Source organism: Elephantulus edwardii, unplaced genomic scaffold (assembly GCF_000299155.1).
Source record: "Elephantulus edwardii isolate Elephantulus edwardi_28Jun2011 unplaced genomic scaffold, EleEdw1.0 scaffold00009, whole genome shotgun sequence".
Classification (NCBI taxonomy): Eukaryota; Metazoa; Chordata; class Mammalia; order Macroscelidea; family Macroscelididae; genus Elephantulus; species Elephantulus edwardii.
The window spans coordinates 12,891,081-12,905,717 of record NW_006399759.1 but is presented as its reverse complement, the minus strand read 5'-3'; positions in this window follow the sequence as shown (position 1 = coordinate 12,905,717).

Sequence of the window (14,637 nt, the reverse complement as noted above, 5' to 3'; positions counted from 1 at the left end):
GAATTTTGATAGGGAAGGAAGACAGCATGCCCTCAAGGTCTCAATGGAAACAAACAGATATCAAAGGGAAAGAAATAAGTAGTTGTTGTTGTTGTGTGCTGTTGTGGACCCATAGCTGACACTCCTGCAAGTTTTCAGAGGCAGTTAATCACATGGGATGAGATTGTTCACCCTTCTCCCATGGGGCAGCTAATGGATTCAAACCACATGCCTCAGAGATACACAGGGGGGCTTAAAAAGACTGCTATAACGGAAACAAAAATTGAAGCAGTGGGGATATGAATTGAGGAATGAAAAACAGAACAATACCTAAATAAAGAAAGTTGATAAACCCAGGAGAACCATAATAAATGGGAATCATTGGTTATGACAAAGCTAATTCAAAGACACAATAACTCTGCTCACATCACTTGGTTCTTTCGCAGGGATATAGCTAGGGGCTTCAAAGTATCTAAGGAAATGTGTTTAAAAATCATAAAACATTTCTCGGTCTCTTATTACAGTTCCTTGGAAATAAATATTACCTAGCCTTCTGGAGGAATGTGTGAGGTAAGTTTTCTACTTGGTTCGGCAAGGATTTACAGCTTACATCATCTCCTGAACAGTCAAAAGCCAACCAGCCCTGTTTCACACCAGAGATCTTAGACTAAGAATGATTTACTCTTTTCTTTTGAAGAACCATGTCCCAAACCATAAACTTCCTAAGGGCAAGAACATTAGTCAATGAAGGAATAATTTAACAGGGTAGATTAGCCTCCAAAAGAGTTTAAACTGTGAGCCTCATGTGAATGTCCGTTGAATGACTGAATACAATAATGCAAGAATCAATGAATAAATTAATGAACGAATATGCTTCTTATAAAAGTTATCAGAGCTTTTATTCCTGAGAGAAAGACTTTAGGAAGATCTGCACTAGGCAAGCTTTGTGATACTCGTCACAGAAGCAGAATGTAAGATTCCTGTTTTCCTTCTGAGGAGTCTGGGCGACATCTATTTACACCCACACCCTGGCTTCAAGTGCCTGTGCATACCTAACCATAGTTGTGTGTGTGACCTCAGAGCTTAATAGCTGCAAATATAATCCTTTGTTGTTGTTTTCGTTGCTGGGTGTCAGTAAGTGACCCTAAGCACAACAGAACAAAGTCCTGGGATCCCCTCACATCCAATGCTGTGTTTAAACCTACTGTAACTTAATCCATTTCACTGAGATGCTGCCCCTTTCTTTCTCCCTCTCTGTTTTGTTTGTTTGTTGACCCTGCACTTTACTGAGTGTATTGTATGCCTGATGACATGTCCAAAGTACATGGGACAAAATCTTACCAATTTGGTTTATAAGTAGCACTTTAATGAGTGAACTTGAGTTACAATAATTTAAGAGTTCTGTCATTTTTATTTTTTGTCCTCCTTGGGGTAGATCAGAACACGGTTTGTTTGTTTTTGTTGTTTAATGTCGTCGAGTCGTAGACGACTCATAGTGACCCTATGAGCGAACAGCCTGAGCGCTGTTCGTACATAGAGTTTCTGGAGGCAAGCCATTTTGGAAGTGGATGCCGCTCCTGCTTCCAGGCTTGATTTAGTGGGGAAGCTCCAGCCAACACTGTCCACCATGGGTGCCCATTACCACGATTGGCACAATCCTTAACAAGGTTAAGGAACAATATTATCATTTACATTATAGGGCGCCTAGTGGTAAGAAGCTGTGTTGCAACCCTGAAGACATATGGTTCAAATCGTACTACACGAGGGACGTATGGGCAATCTCCTCCTGTGCAATTAACTGCGTCTGAAAACCCGCAGGAGGCTCGGGTATAGGTCAGCTCTGAGTTGACTACACAACAACAACATACCAATGACTTGAGTCATTTGTGACCTCTTTTTCACATAGAACTAACAGGCCACAGGGTCCCATGAAACAACACTCAGAACAAAGATGTCACAGTCTCCAGTACATGCTTGTTTTGTGTCATCCTTGCCCAGATTCAGAAATGTGCTTTCCTTATTCACTAGAAGCGAGGCTACTCAGGGACTATGAACATTCACAATATTTTCCTATTGAAAACCTAGCATCGTAAGAACAAAAAAGGAGCTCCAAAAAAGACATACTTTGTAGACTTTGAGAGATGGGACTCAATATAGATGGGACAACTTGCTTGCCATATTCTGTGTCCAACTTTTGCTCACTCTTTACCACAACATTATCCAGAACACCAGGTTACTGTTGTTGTAGTAAGGTGCCATCGAATTGAGTATGACCCATAGTGACCCTACCAACAATGGATCTGACCACTGTCCTATCCTGTGCCATCCTCACACTTTCTGACACACTAGAATCCATTGCAGCAGTGACTGTATGAATGCACTTGGTCAAGAGTCTTCTTCTCCTTCGTCAACCCTCTGCTTTTCTGAGCATCATGTCCCTCTCCAAGGAAGATCTCCTCTTAGCAACATGTCTGAAGTATGTGAGACAAAGCTTAATCATTTTTGCCTCCAAGGAGCACTCTGGCTGCGTTTTCTCCTAAGTACACTTTTTTGTTCTTTTGGCCATCCATGGGATGTTCAGTACTGAACACCAGGGAGTGGCCTTTAACTCAGACCTTCTGAACTCCAGCATGACTCAGACAAGTTAAGGTTGTGTTTGTTTGGTTTGTGGTATTTCATTTATTTAAGCTGCATAGACCACAAGCTTTGATTTGCCTCTCTGGCGGTGGATAGTTATCCTCCCCCACTGCTAAACCACTACCTAAATTGCTGAGGAAGCAACCATGTACTAGCCTTAATTGTCCTTAAGCTATGGTTGTGTGAGAGTTTCTGTAAGTTTATAAAGGTCAAGCTTCAGTCTTTGTCTTACGAATGCAGACAGACCTTTTACCTGTGAAACTTGGATCCTGTCACCTCCTTCCCAGGCAGCAACATAGGAATGAGCTCATCCCAGCTGTAGAAGATAGGCCCATTAAATGTTTATTTCAGTTCAGGTCATGGTACAATGAGAGGCAAGCAGGGTGCCAAGTACTGCTGAAGTCAATAAGCAGACATTGCGGCCATGACCAGGAGGTGACTCTGGCAAGACAGAGGGTGGCAGGAAGGCTGACTGTCTAGGGCACTCAGGCATAATTTCTTCAACCTTCATGCTGTCACTCACAGCCCTTTATATAGCACCAATGTCATGCCACATCAGCTGCACCTGTGCCCTGTGTGATGACTTTCAGACTCTGATAAATACCATCCACGGACTTCAGGATGATGGGCACAATGGAACATCCTAGTAATTGATCTGTTTGTTTTCATCCTGTGTTTGGGGTATATTAAATAAACACTGGTAATAGGAAGGAAAAGCAAAGGAAATGATTACTGGATGGCCTTTTTATTTCTAGTTTTGTGATAGTTGATGTTTGTTCTTCAAAATGATTTTTAAAGATAGGATTTTTCCCCCCTCCCTAATAGATCTGGAGAGCGGTAGCAGGGTTTTATTTGCTGGTCCTAATTCCTCAGTGAATACACTGCACAGCTGGCAGGACATCAGCGATTAGCTGATTTCCCTGCTCTGTTCCCAGACTCTTCTCTGTGCCCAGAGTAGATATGAGAAACGGAGGGACCATGTGATCTGGGCCAGCGGCTACACCCTCAAATGCCTCCAAAGACAGACCTTCCATGTAAGACCAGCACAGAATGCTTGGAATAGATCACACTCTTTCCTCCACTTTATACAAAAAAGTGCTTAAAGGTGCCGGGCAAAGTTATGCCCAGATGCTGCATAACTTTTTCATTTTTAGGTTATTTAATTTTAGGAGGAAATGATCTGCAAGAAAAAAATTATAATGGCAATTATTGAGGACTTATAAAGCTCATAAAGAGTTACCTTTCTCCTATCTATACAGTTGGATTTGTTTCCCAATGTTTAAAATCTTTGGCGGAAATAACAAAAATTTAAATTATTCTTTTCTTACTTAATTGTTCACCAAAGAGAATCTTTTCATTAATATGCTATCATTTCTCTGTCTATAATATGTAGGTGATATTATTGAGAACTTCATGAGTGTGAATTTTCAAAGAAAGAACCTCCCTTTTTCTCATACCCTCCAGAGAAAGCAATGCCTTAGAGAATCATTATATAAACAGCAGGTTACACAGAACTTGTATCATTAGATGTTAACTGTGTCTATTCTCTTGGCAAGATCTGAGAGAAATTATCTTGAGAACAACGTGAAAGGAAATTTCCTGGTCTTTTATCCACGGTAGATTCTGAACGCCAGAGTGTCTGAAGGCCTCTGCTTCTTACTTCTTCCCTTTCAGTGTAGAATTCAAGAACAAGAAGTTAGATCATAAAAGTCAATCTACTTCAGACCTTTTTTTTTTCTTCCCGTTGAGAGAAATGGTTAAAAGGGGCAATGGACAACATGATAGATATCTGCACTACTTCTCCGCAGCCATGCAACACCATGTATTGTACGCAGACTGGTATGTGTATTCAAGTCATACAGTACTAATTTGTAACAACAGCAAAAACAAGAAGTCAACGTTAAAGTATATGTATATGGAAATTTAACCATAAAAGCTACACAGAACAACAATCATTAAAGCAATCCATGGTGTCATCTTATAAATAGGCTATCACTCACTACTCATTCACCGTAATCCAGTCAATATCAACTCATAGCGATAGAGTATCAGATTCCTGAGGCTCTAAATTCTGGCAAGAAGAGACATCCATCTACCTCCCTTGGATTTAAACTACTGGAGAAAGAGACCTTTTTCATTAGCAGTACACTTCAGACTATGCCATTGGATTTCCTCTACGTTTAAACTAGAATTTATTAGTGGTCTTTCTTTCACTAGCAAATTACTTTGGGTAAAATAGCAATCAGTTATGCATAGTTGTTGTTGTTAGCTGTTGTCCCATAGGCTACTGACTATTGGTGGCCTCATGCATCATGGAACAATGTGCTACCCAGTCATGTATGAACTCCATGAATGGATTACAGATTTTGATCCATAGGGTTTTTATTGACTGGCTTTGGGAAGATATTGTTAGATCGCTTTTGCAAATCTTCCCCCTGCACCCCCCCCCCCAAGTACTGCCAAGAGGCAGTTATCAGAACAGAGCAGGGAGACACTGGATGGTTCAAAATCAGGAAGGGGGTTCGTCAGGGATGTATTTTGTCTCCAAACCTTTTCAATCTATGCAGAACAGATCATCCTGAGACACTGGGCTGTACGAGGAGGAATGTGGCATCAGGACTGGTGGAAGAATCATCAACAAACTGCATTATGCAGATGACACAACCCTGCTTGCTGAAACTGAGAAGGACCTGAAGCACTTGCTGCAAAAGGTCAAGGACTGCAACCTCCAATATGGATTGAAGCTCAACATCAAGAAAACAAAAATTCTCACCACTGGGCCAATTGGCAGCATCCATATGGATGGTGAAGAGATTGAAATAGTTAACAGTTTTAGTTTACTTGGTTCCACAGTCAACACTCTTAGTAACAGCAGCCAGGAAATCAGGAGATGAATTTCATGGGAAAGTCAGCTGTGAGGGACCTCTCAAGAATACTGAAGAGCAATGACATCAGGATGGAGACGAAGGTGCGCCTGATCCAGGCTATGTTCTTTGCAATTACATGCTATGCATCAGAGAGTTAGACAGTGAATAGGAATGATAGAAAGAGAATTGATGCCTTTAGGCTGTGGTGCTGGATAAGAGTGTTGAATATACCATGGACTGCTAGGAGAACAACGGGTTTGTCCTGGAGAGGGTGAAGCCAGAATGTTCCTTGGTATCAAGAATTCTGAAGCTTCGTCTGACATACATTGGGCATGTTGCAATGCAAGGGTCCTTGAAGAGGGACATCATGCTTGGGAGAGTGGAGGGATGGCGCGGGAGAGGAAGACCCTCAATGAGATAGATCGATTCTGTGAGTGGAGTGGTGGGAATAAGTGTGTTTGAGACAGCGAGGTTGGCACAGGATAGAATGGTGTGTAGCACTCTTGTGCACAGGGTTGCTATGAGTTGCAAGCAACTCGATGGCACATAACAACAGCACGTCATGTCTTTATATGTCTTTTTAATTTTTTATATATTTTTTAATTTTAAATTTCTTTTCATGAAAGTGTACAGAGACTTTGGATTTCCATTCATTCATTGTTGCACTCTTCTCCTTGCCCACTCCACCCCATCAATTCACTTTTCTTTTCAAAAAGTAAAAGAAAAAATTATTTCATTGTTATTCAATCCCTCTTACTAGTCTTAATATCAGTCTTGAGCTTTACATCACAACAGCATGCAAGTTTCAACAGTCAGCTAGGTAGCTGCATTTTAAGATTCATTTCACCAGAAACTGAAGCCAAGTCTTGCACATGGAAGGTCATACGTAGTAGGAAATATTTATTTGTAACTCATTGGAAATAAAAATGATTGTAATACAGAAAAGATCTTTTCCACAAGAGTTTGAGTAGCACAATGGTTTAGTACTGACTAAATTTATTCATTATCTATTCATTATTGTTGCTGTTTGATTACAAGCTCCATAAGGCAAGAACTAGCCCTGCTTTCATCAATACTCTCCTACCAAATTTTATGCAATTCCTACTTTGTTAAATAAATGAATATGTAGAATTCTTTCACCTTCTCTGTTTTGGCAGATATTGAGAATAAAGGGCAAGAGATCGAAGTATCAGGTACATTTATAAAGTCAAGATAGGGCTTGTTCACAAGCTCTTACTCTTACCCTTCACCTGATTGTCGATGTCAAGGCAGAGAAACAGAAACCTCAGGAATTTATCTTCAAATTTATAAGGTACGCCTCTAGAGAAATATGATTCCCTCTGTGGAGTTCATTTTATCACCATCTTTTCAGGATCACAGCTATTCAAAAGCAGAATTCAACTGACACTTTTTGTTATGAATACTTGTGTTTGAAAGTTATCAGTGTCCCATAAACATGCCACAGTTCCTTATAAACTTGAGATTAAATAAGACTAAAGTTATAGGGCTGCTGACATTACAAAAGACCCACAAAAAGGCTTGACCTTTTTCCTTCCCAGGGGACATAGCAGAGAAAGACCACACTGCCTATACCATAGTATTTTGATTTAAAGCATATTTTGCAGAAAGAAAGAATGTTCTACTAGAATCCACAGTGGTTCTTACTTGAGGATGCTGCAGCCTGCAAAGGGGAACTTGGGGATGTGTGAGTGCTCTGGTTATTGCTGCACGAAAGAATTCTCCAAATTAGTACACCCCTGCTGTTGTCAAATTCCACTGAGTCAACTCTGGCTCATAACAACCCTATTCTCCACAGATGGAAACCTTGTCCTGTGCTATCCTAACCTCTTCTGTGCTCATGCCTCTTGTAATACTGTGGTAATCCATTTCTTTGAGGATCTTACTCTCCTTTACTCACCCTCTACCTTTCCAAATATGACACTCTTCTCCAAGAACTGGTGTCTCTTGACAATATATCCAAGATATGTGAGACAAAGTCTCACCAGCCTTGCCTCTCAGTAGTGCTCAGCCAGACTTCTTCCAAAATAGATTTATTTATTCTTTTGACAGTCAATGGTATATTCAATACACTTCGCCAAGATCATAATTCAAAGGTTTCAATTCTTCTTTTTGATCTTCTTTATTCATTGTCCAACTTTTACATGCTTATGAAGCAATCGAAACTCCCATGGCTCGAATCAGGCATTTTAGTCTTTAAAGAGACATAATTTATCTTTAAAGAGCTCCTTGAAAGCAGTTTTCTCTAATGCCACATGTCTTTTGATTCCTTGACTACTGGAGTTGCTTGTGGATCTGAATAAAAGGGTAGATGTCCTTGACAACTTCCGTCTTTTCTCCATCTGTCATGATGCAGCTCATTGTTCTTGTTTGAGGATTTGTTTTTATTTTGAGATGTAATCTATGCTAAAGTCTGAAGTTGTGTATTTTCTTTAGTGTTTTAAATTCTCTTAACATTCTGCAAGCAAAGGTTCTTTTATCTGCATATGACAGATTGTTGATGAGACTTCATCCAATTCTGATGCCACAATCTTATTAGTATACTTTCACTTCTCAGAATATGCTCATATTTTTTGTAGAATGGATGTTTAGACTCTGTCCATTTAGACAGACTCTGTTTAGACAGAATCTAAACATCCTAATATCTAGGGTCTTAGCTAATGAAATTCAAATTGGTGGGGAATGACCCAAATAGCTGCTACAGGAATTATCTAGAGAGCTTATCATGACATGTTTGGTACCTGGCTGAGCTGCTAGGAACTGCTGAACAGAGTCACTGTTTGCCACTTCTCTTCATGGATTAAGTTTCCACTCAGCATGATTGTTCTTACTATTGTGTATTACTGAGTCAGGATGGACCCATAACTGACCTTCCAGTGGGTTTTCAGACCCAGTAAAATGTACTAGACAACACTGCCCTTCTCTCACCCACAGAGTAGAGAGCAGATACGAATCACTCACCTTTCGGTTGACAGTGCTCCTTACCACTTGTCACTGCTAGGCCACCAGAATTATTTTTAAAATACCAACTTCTCATATGGAATCTTGGTCCTCTAAGATTGAGAGTTTTCCAATCAAGGGGAATCTGTAAGGAGTAAAGATGTCAGGATAAAGACTAAAGTGTGCCTGATCCAACCATGGTATTTTCAGTTGTTTCATATGCATGTAAAAGTTGGACAAGTATTAAGAAAGACCAAAGAAATGGTACCTCATTGTTGTTTTGATTTACATCTCTCTTATTGCCAGTGATTTGGAGCATTTCCTCACGTGTCTGCCATTAAAATATCTTCCTCTATGAAAATTCTCTCCTTGTCTATTTCACATTTTGTATCAGTCTTTTTCTTGTGGAAGCCCAGGAGTATTCTGTTAGAAGACTCTTGTCTGAGATGGTATAACCAAATGTTAGTTTCCAGTCTAGGTTTTCTTTTCACCCTGTTGGGAAAAGTTTTTGATGCACACATGGATTTAATCTTTAGAGGTTCCCATGCATCAATTTTATCCTCTTTAGAGAGTATCAAAGTTAAACAGGGCAGCAAGTAATAAGTGTTGGAGAGGATGTGGCAAGAAAAGAACTCTTGTACATTGTTGGTGAGATTGTAAAATGGTGCAAACATTCTGGAAGGCAGTTTGGTGTTTCCTCAAAAAGCTGAACGTAGAAATCCCATATGACCCAGCTCCTCCACTTTTTAGAATATACCCTGAGAAAATGAGAACTGAGGCACAAACTGAGATTTGTACACCAATGTTCATTGCAACATTATTCACCATCACAAGAACATGGAAATAGTCCAAACGTCCAACCACAAACAAATGGATTTAAAAATTATGGTACATTCATATAACAGAATACTATGCAGCACACAGGAGCAATGATTTTGTAAATTACTACCTAACTTTGGAGGGACTGGAGAGCATTATGCTAAGTGAACTAACTCAGTCCCACCAGAATAAATATTGTATAAAACCATTATTGTAGAATGAGTATAAGGATCCAAGATGGGTGGGAGAGTTTGTATGCAGAGGGATGAGGATGTGCAGGGGGAGGGGGATTAATCATGAGGTTGTACAATTTGATGGGGGCAGGGTGAGGGAAATTGAAAGAATTTGTTCTTCAAAATAATGTATTCAAATTTTGTAAATAAACTAGTAAAAAATTTTAAAAAAAGAAATACCAAAGAAGACTTTATGCATTTGAATTGTGATATTTGTGAAGCATATTAAATGACTACCAAAAGAACAAATAAATCTGTCTTAAGACCTTCAAACAGAGTACTCTTTGAAAGCAGAAATGGTGATAATCCATCTCACATACTGTGTATGTGTTGTCAGAAGGCACTAGTCCTTGGGAAAGCACATCAAGCTGAAGAAAGTAGATGATCATCCAAAGAGAGGAAGATCATCAAAGAAGTGGAATGACACAGGGACTGCATCAATCTCTGAACATTACAGAGATTGTAGGGCTAGTTTATAGAGCTGTTATGCATCATAGCTGACTGGATATCACATAAGAAGAATAACTTTTTTAGAAGGGACCTTTCCCTGGACTCTACCTTCCAATTTTTCATTTAGCAACAGACTGTAGTAATTGCACTTTGCAGAGAATCTGACTAAGCATTACTTATTAAAGGGGAAAAGTAACTGTACCATAGAAAAACCTAGAAAATACTACTTTAACACAGATATTAAAGCCATATTGGGTATCACTTACCTTCTTCTAGGAGCCTCTGAAAAGGCAAAGCATCACATCTATGATAGGTTTCCTTACCTTGAAAACTGGAGTCTAATCATAATTGAAATATATTCTACAAATAATTGATCTGTGCTTTTCAATAAGTTCAAGATTGTTGAAGATAGTGCCTATATTTTCTCAAACAATTCAGGAAAAAGCCTATATAAATAGATGCATGTACATACACATTAGAGAAAGAATAAGAAAGCAAAGGAGACAAACTTGAGACAATAGTTGGTAACAGCTGGTGAATCTAGAAAAGAGGTTTTCAAAAGTTTTTGTACTATTCTTACAACTTTTCTGTCAGTTTGAAATTATATGAAAACAAAGTCTAAAAAGTCACAAACCTACAAAAATCTCTTAAGTGTAAAATGAAATAGGATCACAAATTTTGGTTTCTTTTCTCCCAGATAGGAAAATAAGCTCCCTTCCTTAAAACCACCATCACTATTCACCATCAAATTGTAACTTCTAAATAATCTCTGCGCCTGGACTCTGCCCTTGAGAGGCTCTGCTTGATCTGGAAGAAGCAAATCTTTTAGAGGGAAGATGGACAAATAAAATATTCTAGGATCCAAATGGATCCTCCTTATAAATCTTTTAGGTCTTGTCTTTTTTTAAATTTTATTAATTTTGATGAATGTTTACAGAGATTTTGGCTTTCCATTCATTAATTGCTGCATAGGTCTTGTCTTAAAGATTAAATTGGTATACACAGAAATCCAAGATCCAGAGGCTTAGAAAAACAGAGGGTTGCTTCTCCCTCATCTCACAGTTCAAGAGGGTTGTGCTGCTCTACTACCCTCTCCTTTTTATTTTTTTTTAATTTTCTACTAGATTATTTATAAAATTCAAATACATTGTTTTCAAGAACAAATTCTTTCCATTTCCTTCACACACACACCCATCAAATTGTACAATCCAATGATTAATCCTTCCCTCCTCTTGCGCATTCTTATCTTCTGCTCCTACCCTCTCCCACCCCTCTTGGATCCTTATACTCATTCTACAATAATGGTTTTATACAATATTTATCCTTACGGGACTGAGTTAGTTCACTCAGCATAATGATCTCCAGTTCCTCCCAAGTTATGTAATAATTTACAAAGTTATTGCTCCCGCGTGCTACATACTATTCCATCTTGCAACTGTACCATATTTCTCAATTCATTCATTTGTGGTTGGATATTTGAGCTGTTTCCATGTCCTTGCAGTGGTGAATAATGCTGCTATGAACATTGGTATACAAATCTCAGTTTGTGCCTCAGTTCTCATTTTCTTGGGGTATATTCCATACCTGGGTGGAATAGCTGGGTCGTATGGAATTTCTACATTCAGGTTTTTTGAGGAAGGGCCAAACTGCCTTCCAGAATGATTGTACACTTTACAATCCCATCAACAATATATGAATTCCTTTCTCATCACATCCTCTCCAAAATTTATTGCTTGGTGTCCTGTTAAACACTGCCACTGTTACTGGAGTGAGATGGTACCTTATTGTGGTCTTGATTTGTATCCCTTTTATTGCCAGTGATTTGGAGCATTTCTTCATGTGTCTGTTTGTCTTTATGTGTCAAATCTCTTTCTCTGTGAAAATTCTTTCCATATATTTTGTCCATTTTGTAATTGTGTTATCAGTCTTTTTCTTGTGGAGTCCCAGGAGTATTCTGTAAACTTTTGTTATAAGACTCTTGTCTGAGATGGTATTACCAAAGGTTTGTTCCCAGTCTGTAGGTTTTCTTTTCACCCTGTTGGTAAAAGGTTTTTATACACACATTGATTTAATCTTTAGAAGGTCCCATGCATCAATTTTATTCTCTTTAGCTTATGCATTTCTGGTTGTATTTGGCAGTCTCTTTATACCTTGGACTAGCACTTCTAAGCTTTATCCCAGTTTGTCTTATGAATGTTATCGTTTTGGGCTTTACTCCCAGGTCTCTGATCCATGTTGAGTTGATTTTTTGTGTATGATGTGAGATGTGGATCTTGTTTCAGCTTTCTGCAGGTGGAAGTCCAGTTTTGCCAGTATAATTTTTTAAAGAGATTATCACTTCCCCATTTGATAGCTTTAATTTCCTTGTTGAATATCAGTTGACCATAGATTGTTGGGTCTATTTCTGGATTCTCAATTTTGTTCCATTGGTCTATGTGCCTGTCATTGTAGCAGTATCACGCCGTTTTGGTTACTACTGCTGTGTCGCAGGTTTTGAGGTCAGGGAGTGCTCCAACCTCATTTTTGTTTCTCAGAAGTGTTTTGCTTATTCAGGGTCCCTTGCCTCTCCAAATAATTTTTTTAAATTTATTTCTCTTTCAATCTCCTTGGAAAATTAATTAGGTGTCTGGATTGGGATTACATTGAACATGTAGATTGCTTTGGGTAGGATTGTCATTTTCACAATATCTATCCATGAACAGGGCACATTTTTCCATTTCTAAAGGTCTTTTATTGTGTCTTGCAGAAATGCTCTGTAGTTTTCTTTGTGTAGGTATTTTGTATCTCTAATTAGGTTCATTCCCAAGTATCTCCATTTGTGGTTGGCTATAAATGGTATTGCTTTCTTGATTTCCATCTCTGAGTTCTCATTGTAACTGTAGAGGAATCCGATTGATTTGTGGATATTGATCTTATATCCTACCACTCTACTAAATTGGCCTATTAACTCTGACACTTTTTTGGTTGAGTCTTAGGGATTTTCTGTGTACACTATGATGTCATCTACATAAAGCTACCGTTTAACCATTTCTTTGCCAATCTGGATGCCTTTTATTTCCTTCTTTTGTCATATTGCCAATACAATATTGAAAAGAAGTGGTGACAGTGGGCATTTCTTGTCTGCTCCCTGTTTGCAAAGAAAATGTTTTTAGTCTTTCTCCATTGAGAATGATGTTGGCTCTTAGTTGTGCATACATATTTTTCACTATGTTGAGGATTTTCTTTTCTATTCCAATTGTGCTGAGTGTCTTTATCAGGAAGGGATATTAGATTTTGCCAAATGCCTTTACTGAATCAATTGTTAAGATCATATGGTTCTTGTTATTTACTTTGTTAATATAGTGAATTATGTTAATTGTTTTTCTTATGTTGGACCATCCTTGCATACCTGTTATGAATCCCACTTGGTCATGGTGAATATTTTTTGTGATGTGCTCTTGAATTCTATTGGTTAGGATTTTGATATGGATTTTTGCATCTATATTCATGAGAGATATTAGTCTGTAGTTTTCTTTCTTGGTACTATCTTTGCCTGGTTATGGTATTAGGGTTATGCTTGCTTCGTAGGATGATTCTGGAAGTGTTCCTCCTTTTTCAATGTTTTAAAATAATTTAAGTAGAATGGGTGCTAAATCTTCTCTGAATGTTTGGTAGAATTTAGCTGTGAAGCCATCTGGTCCACGATTTTTCTTATGGCAAAGTCTTTTTATGACCTTTTCTTTTGTTAAATTTCTTCTCATGTAATGTTTGTTCAAGTCTTCTATATCTGTCCTTGTCAATCTGGGCAGGGGATGCATTTCAAGGAATTTGTCTCTGTTGTGTTGTTGTTAGACGCCTTTGAGTTGTAGACAACACATAGCTACCCAATGAACAAAAGGCCTGAGCACTGTTCGTAGAGTGTCTGGAGGCAAGCCATTTCAGAAGTGGATGCCACTCCTGCTCTCCTGCTTCCAGGCTTGTTTTAATGGGGAAGCTCAAGCAAACACTTTCCGCCATGGATAACCATTATCATATTTGTCACATCAGTGTCACGGTCTCAGCATCACAGCAACCACGAGTTACCTCTGTACAGCAATGCACAGACCAGTGCTATACCACCTAAAAGAATCTTTGACAGAAAAATAATTTGAATCAGGCCTGAGGGCTGCAGATTAAAATCACCCACCTTGGACTTGGTAGCATAGCTTCCTGTCCACTAGGCCAACAAAGCTCTCTCTATGTTGTCTTTGTTATTAATTTATCAGAGTATAGCTTTTTGTAGTATTCTGATATTATTGATTTAATTTTCTCTGGTTCTGTTGTGATGTCACCTCTGTCATTTCTTAATTGAGTTATCTGTGTCTTTTCTTTATTTTTTTCTTTTCTTAAGGTTACCAGTGGTTTGTCAATTACATCGACCCTTTTTAAAAACTAGCTCCTGGTCTTATTGATGGTTTCAACTGTTTTTCTGTTTTCTATCTGATTGATTTCAGTTCTTGTCCTTATAATTTCTTTTTTTCTAGAGGTTGTAGGATTAGATTGTTGATCTTTTTCTATTTACTAAAGGTGTTGTGTTAGATCATTGATTCTTTTTTCTTTCTTTTTTATACTTGTGCCTATTGCTATGAACTGTTCCCTGAGGACTACCTTAGCTGTGTCACAGAGGTTTTGGTAGGTTGTATTTTCATTATTATTTGTTTCAAGAAACTTTTTTT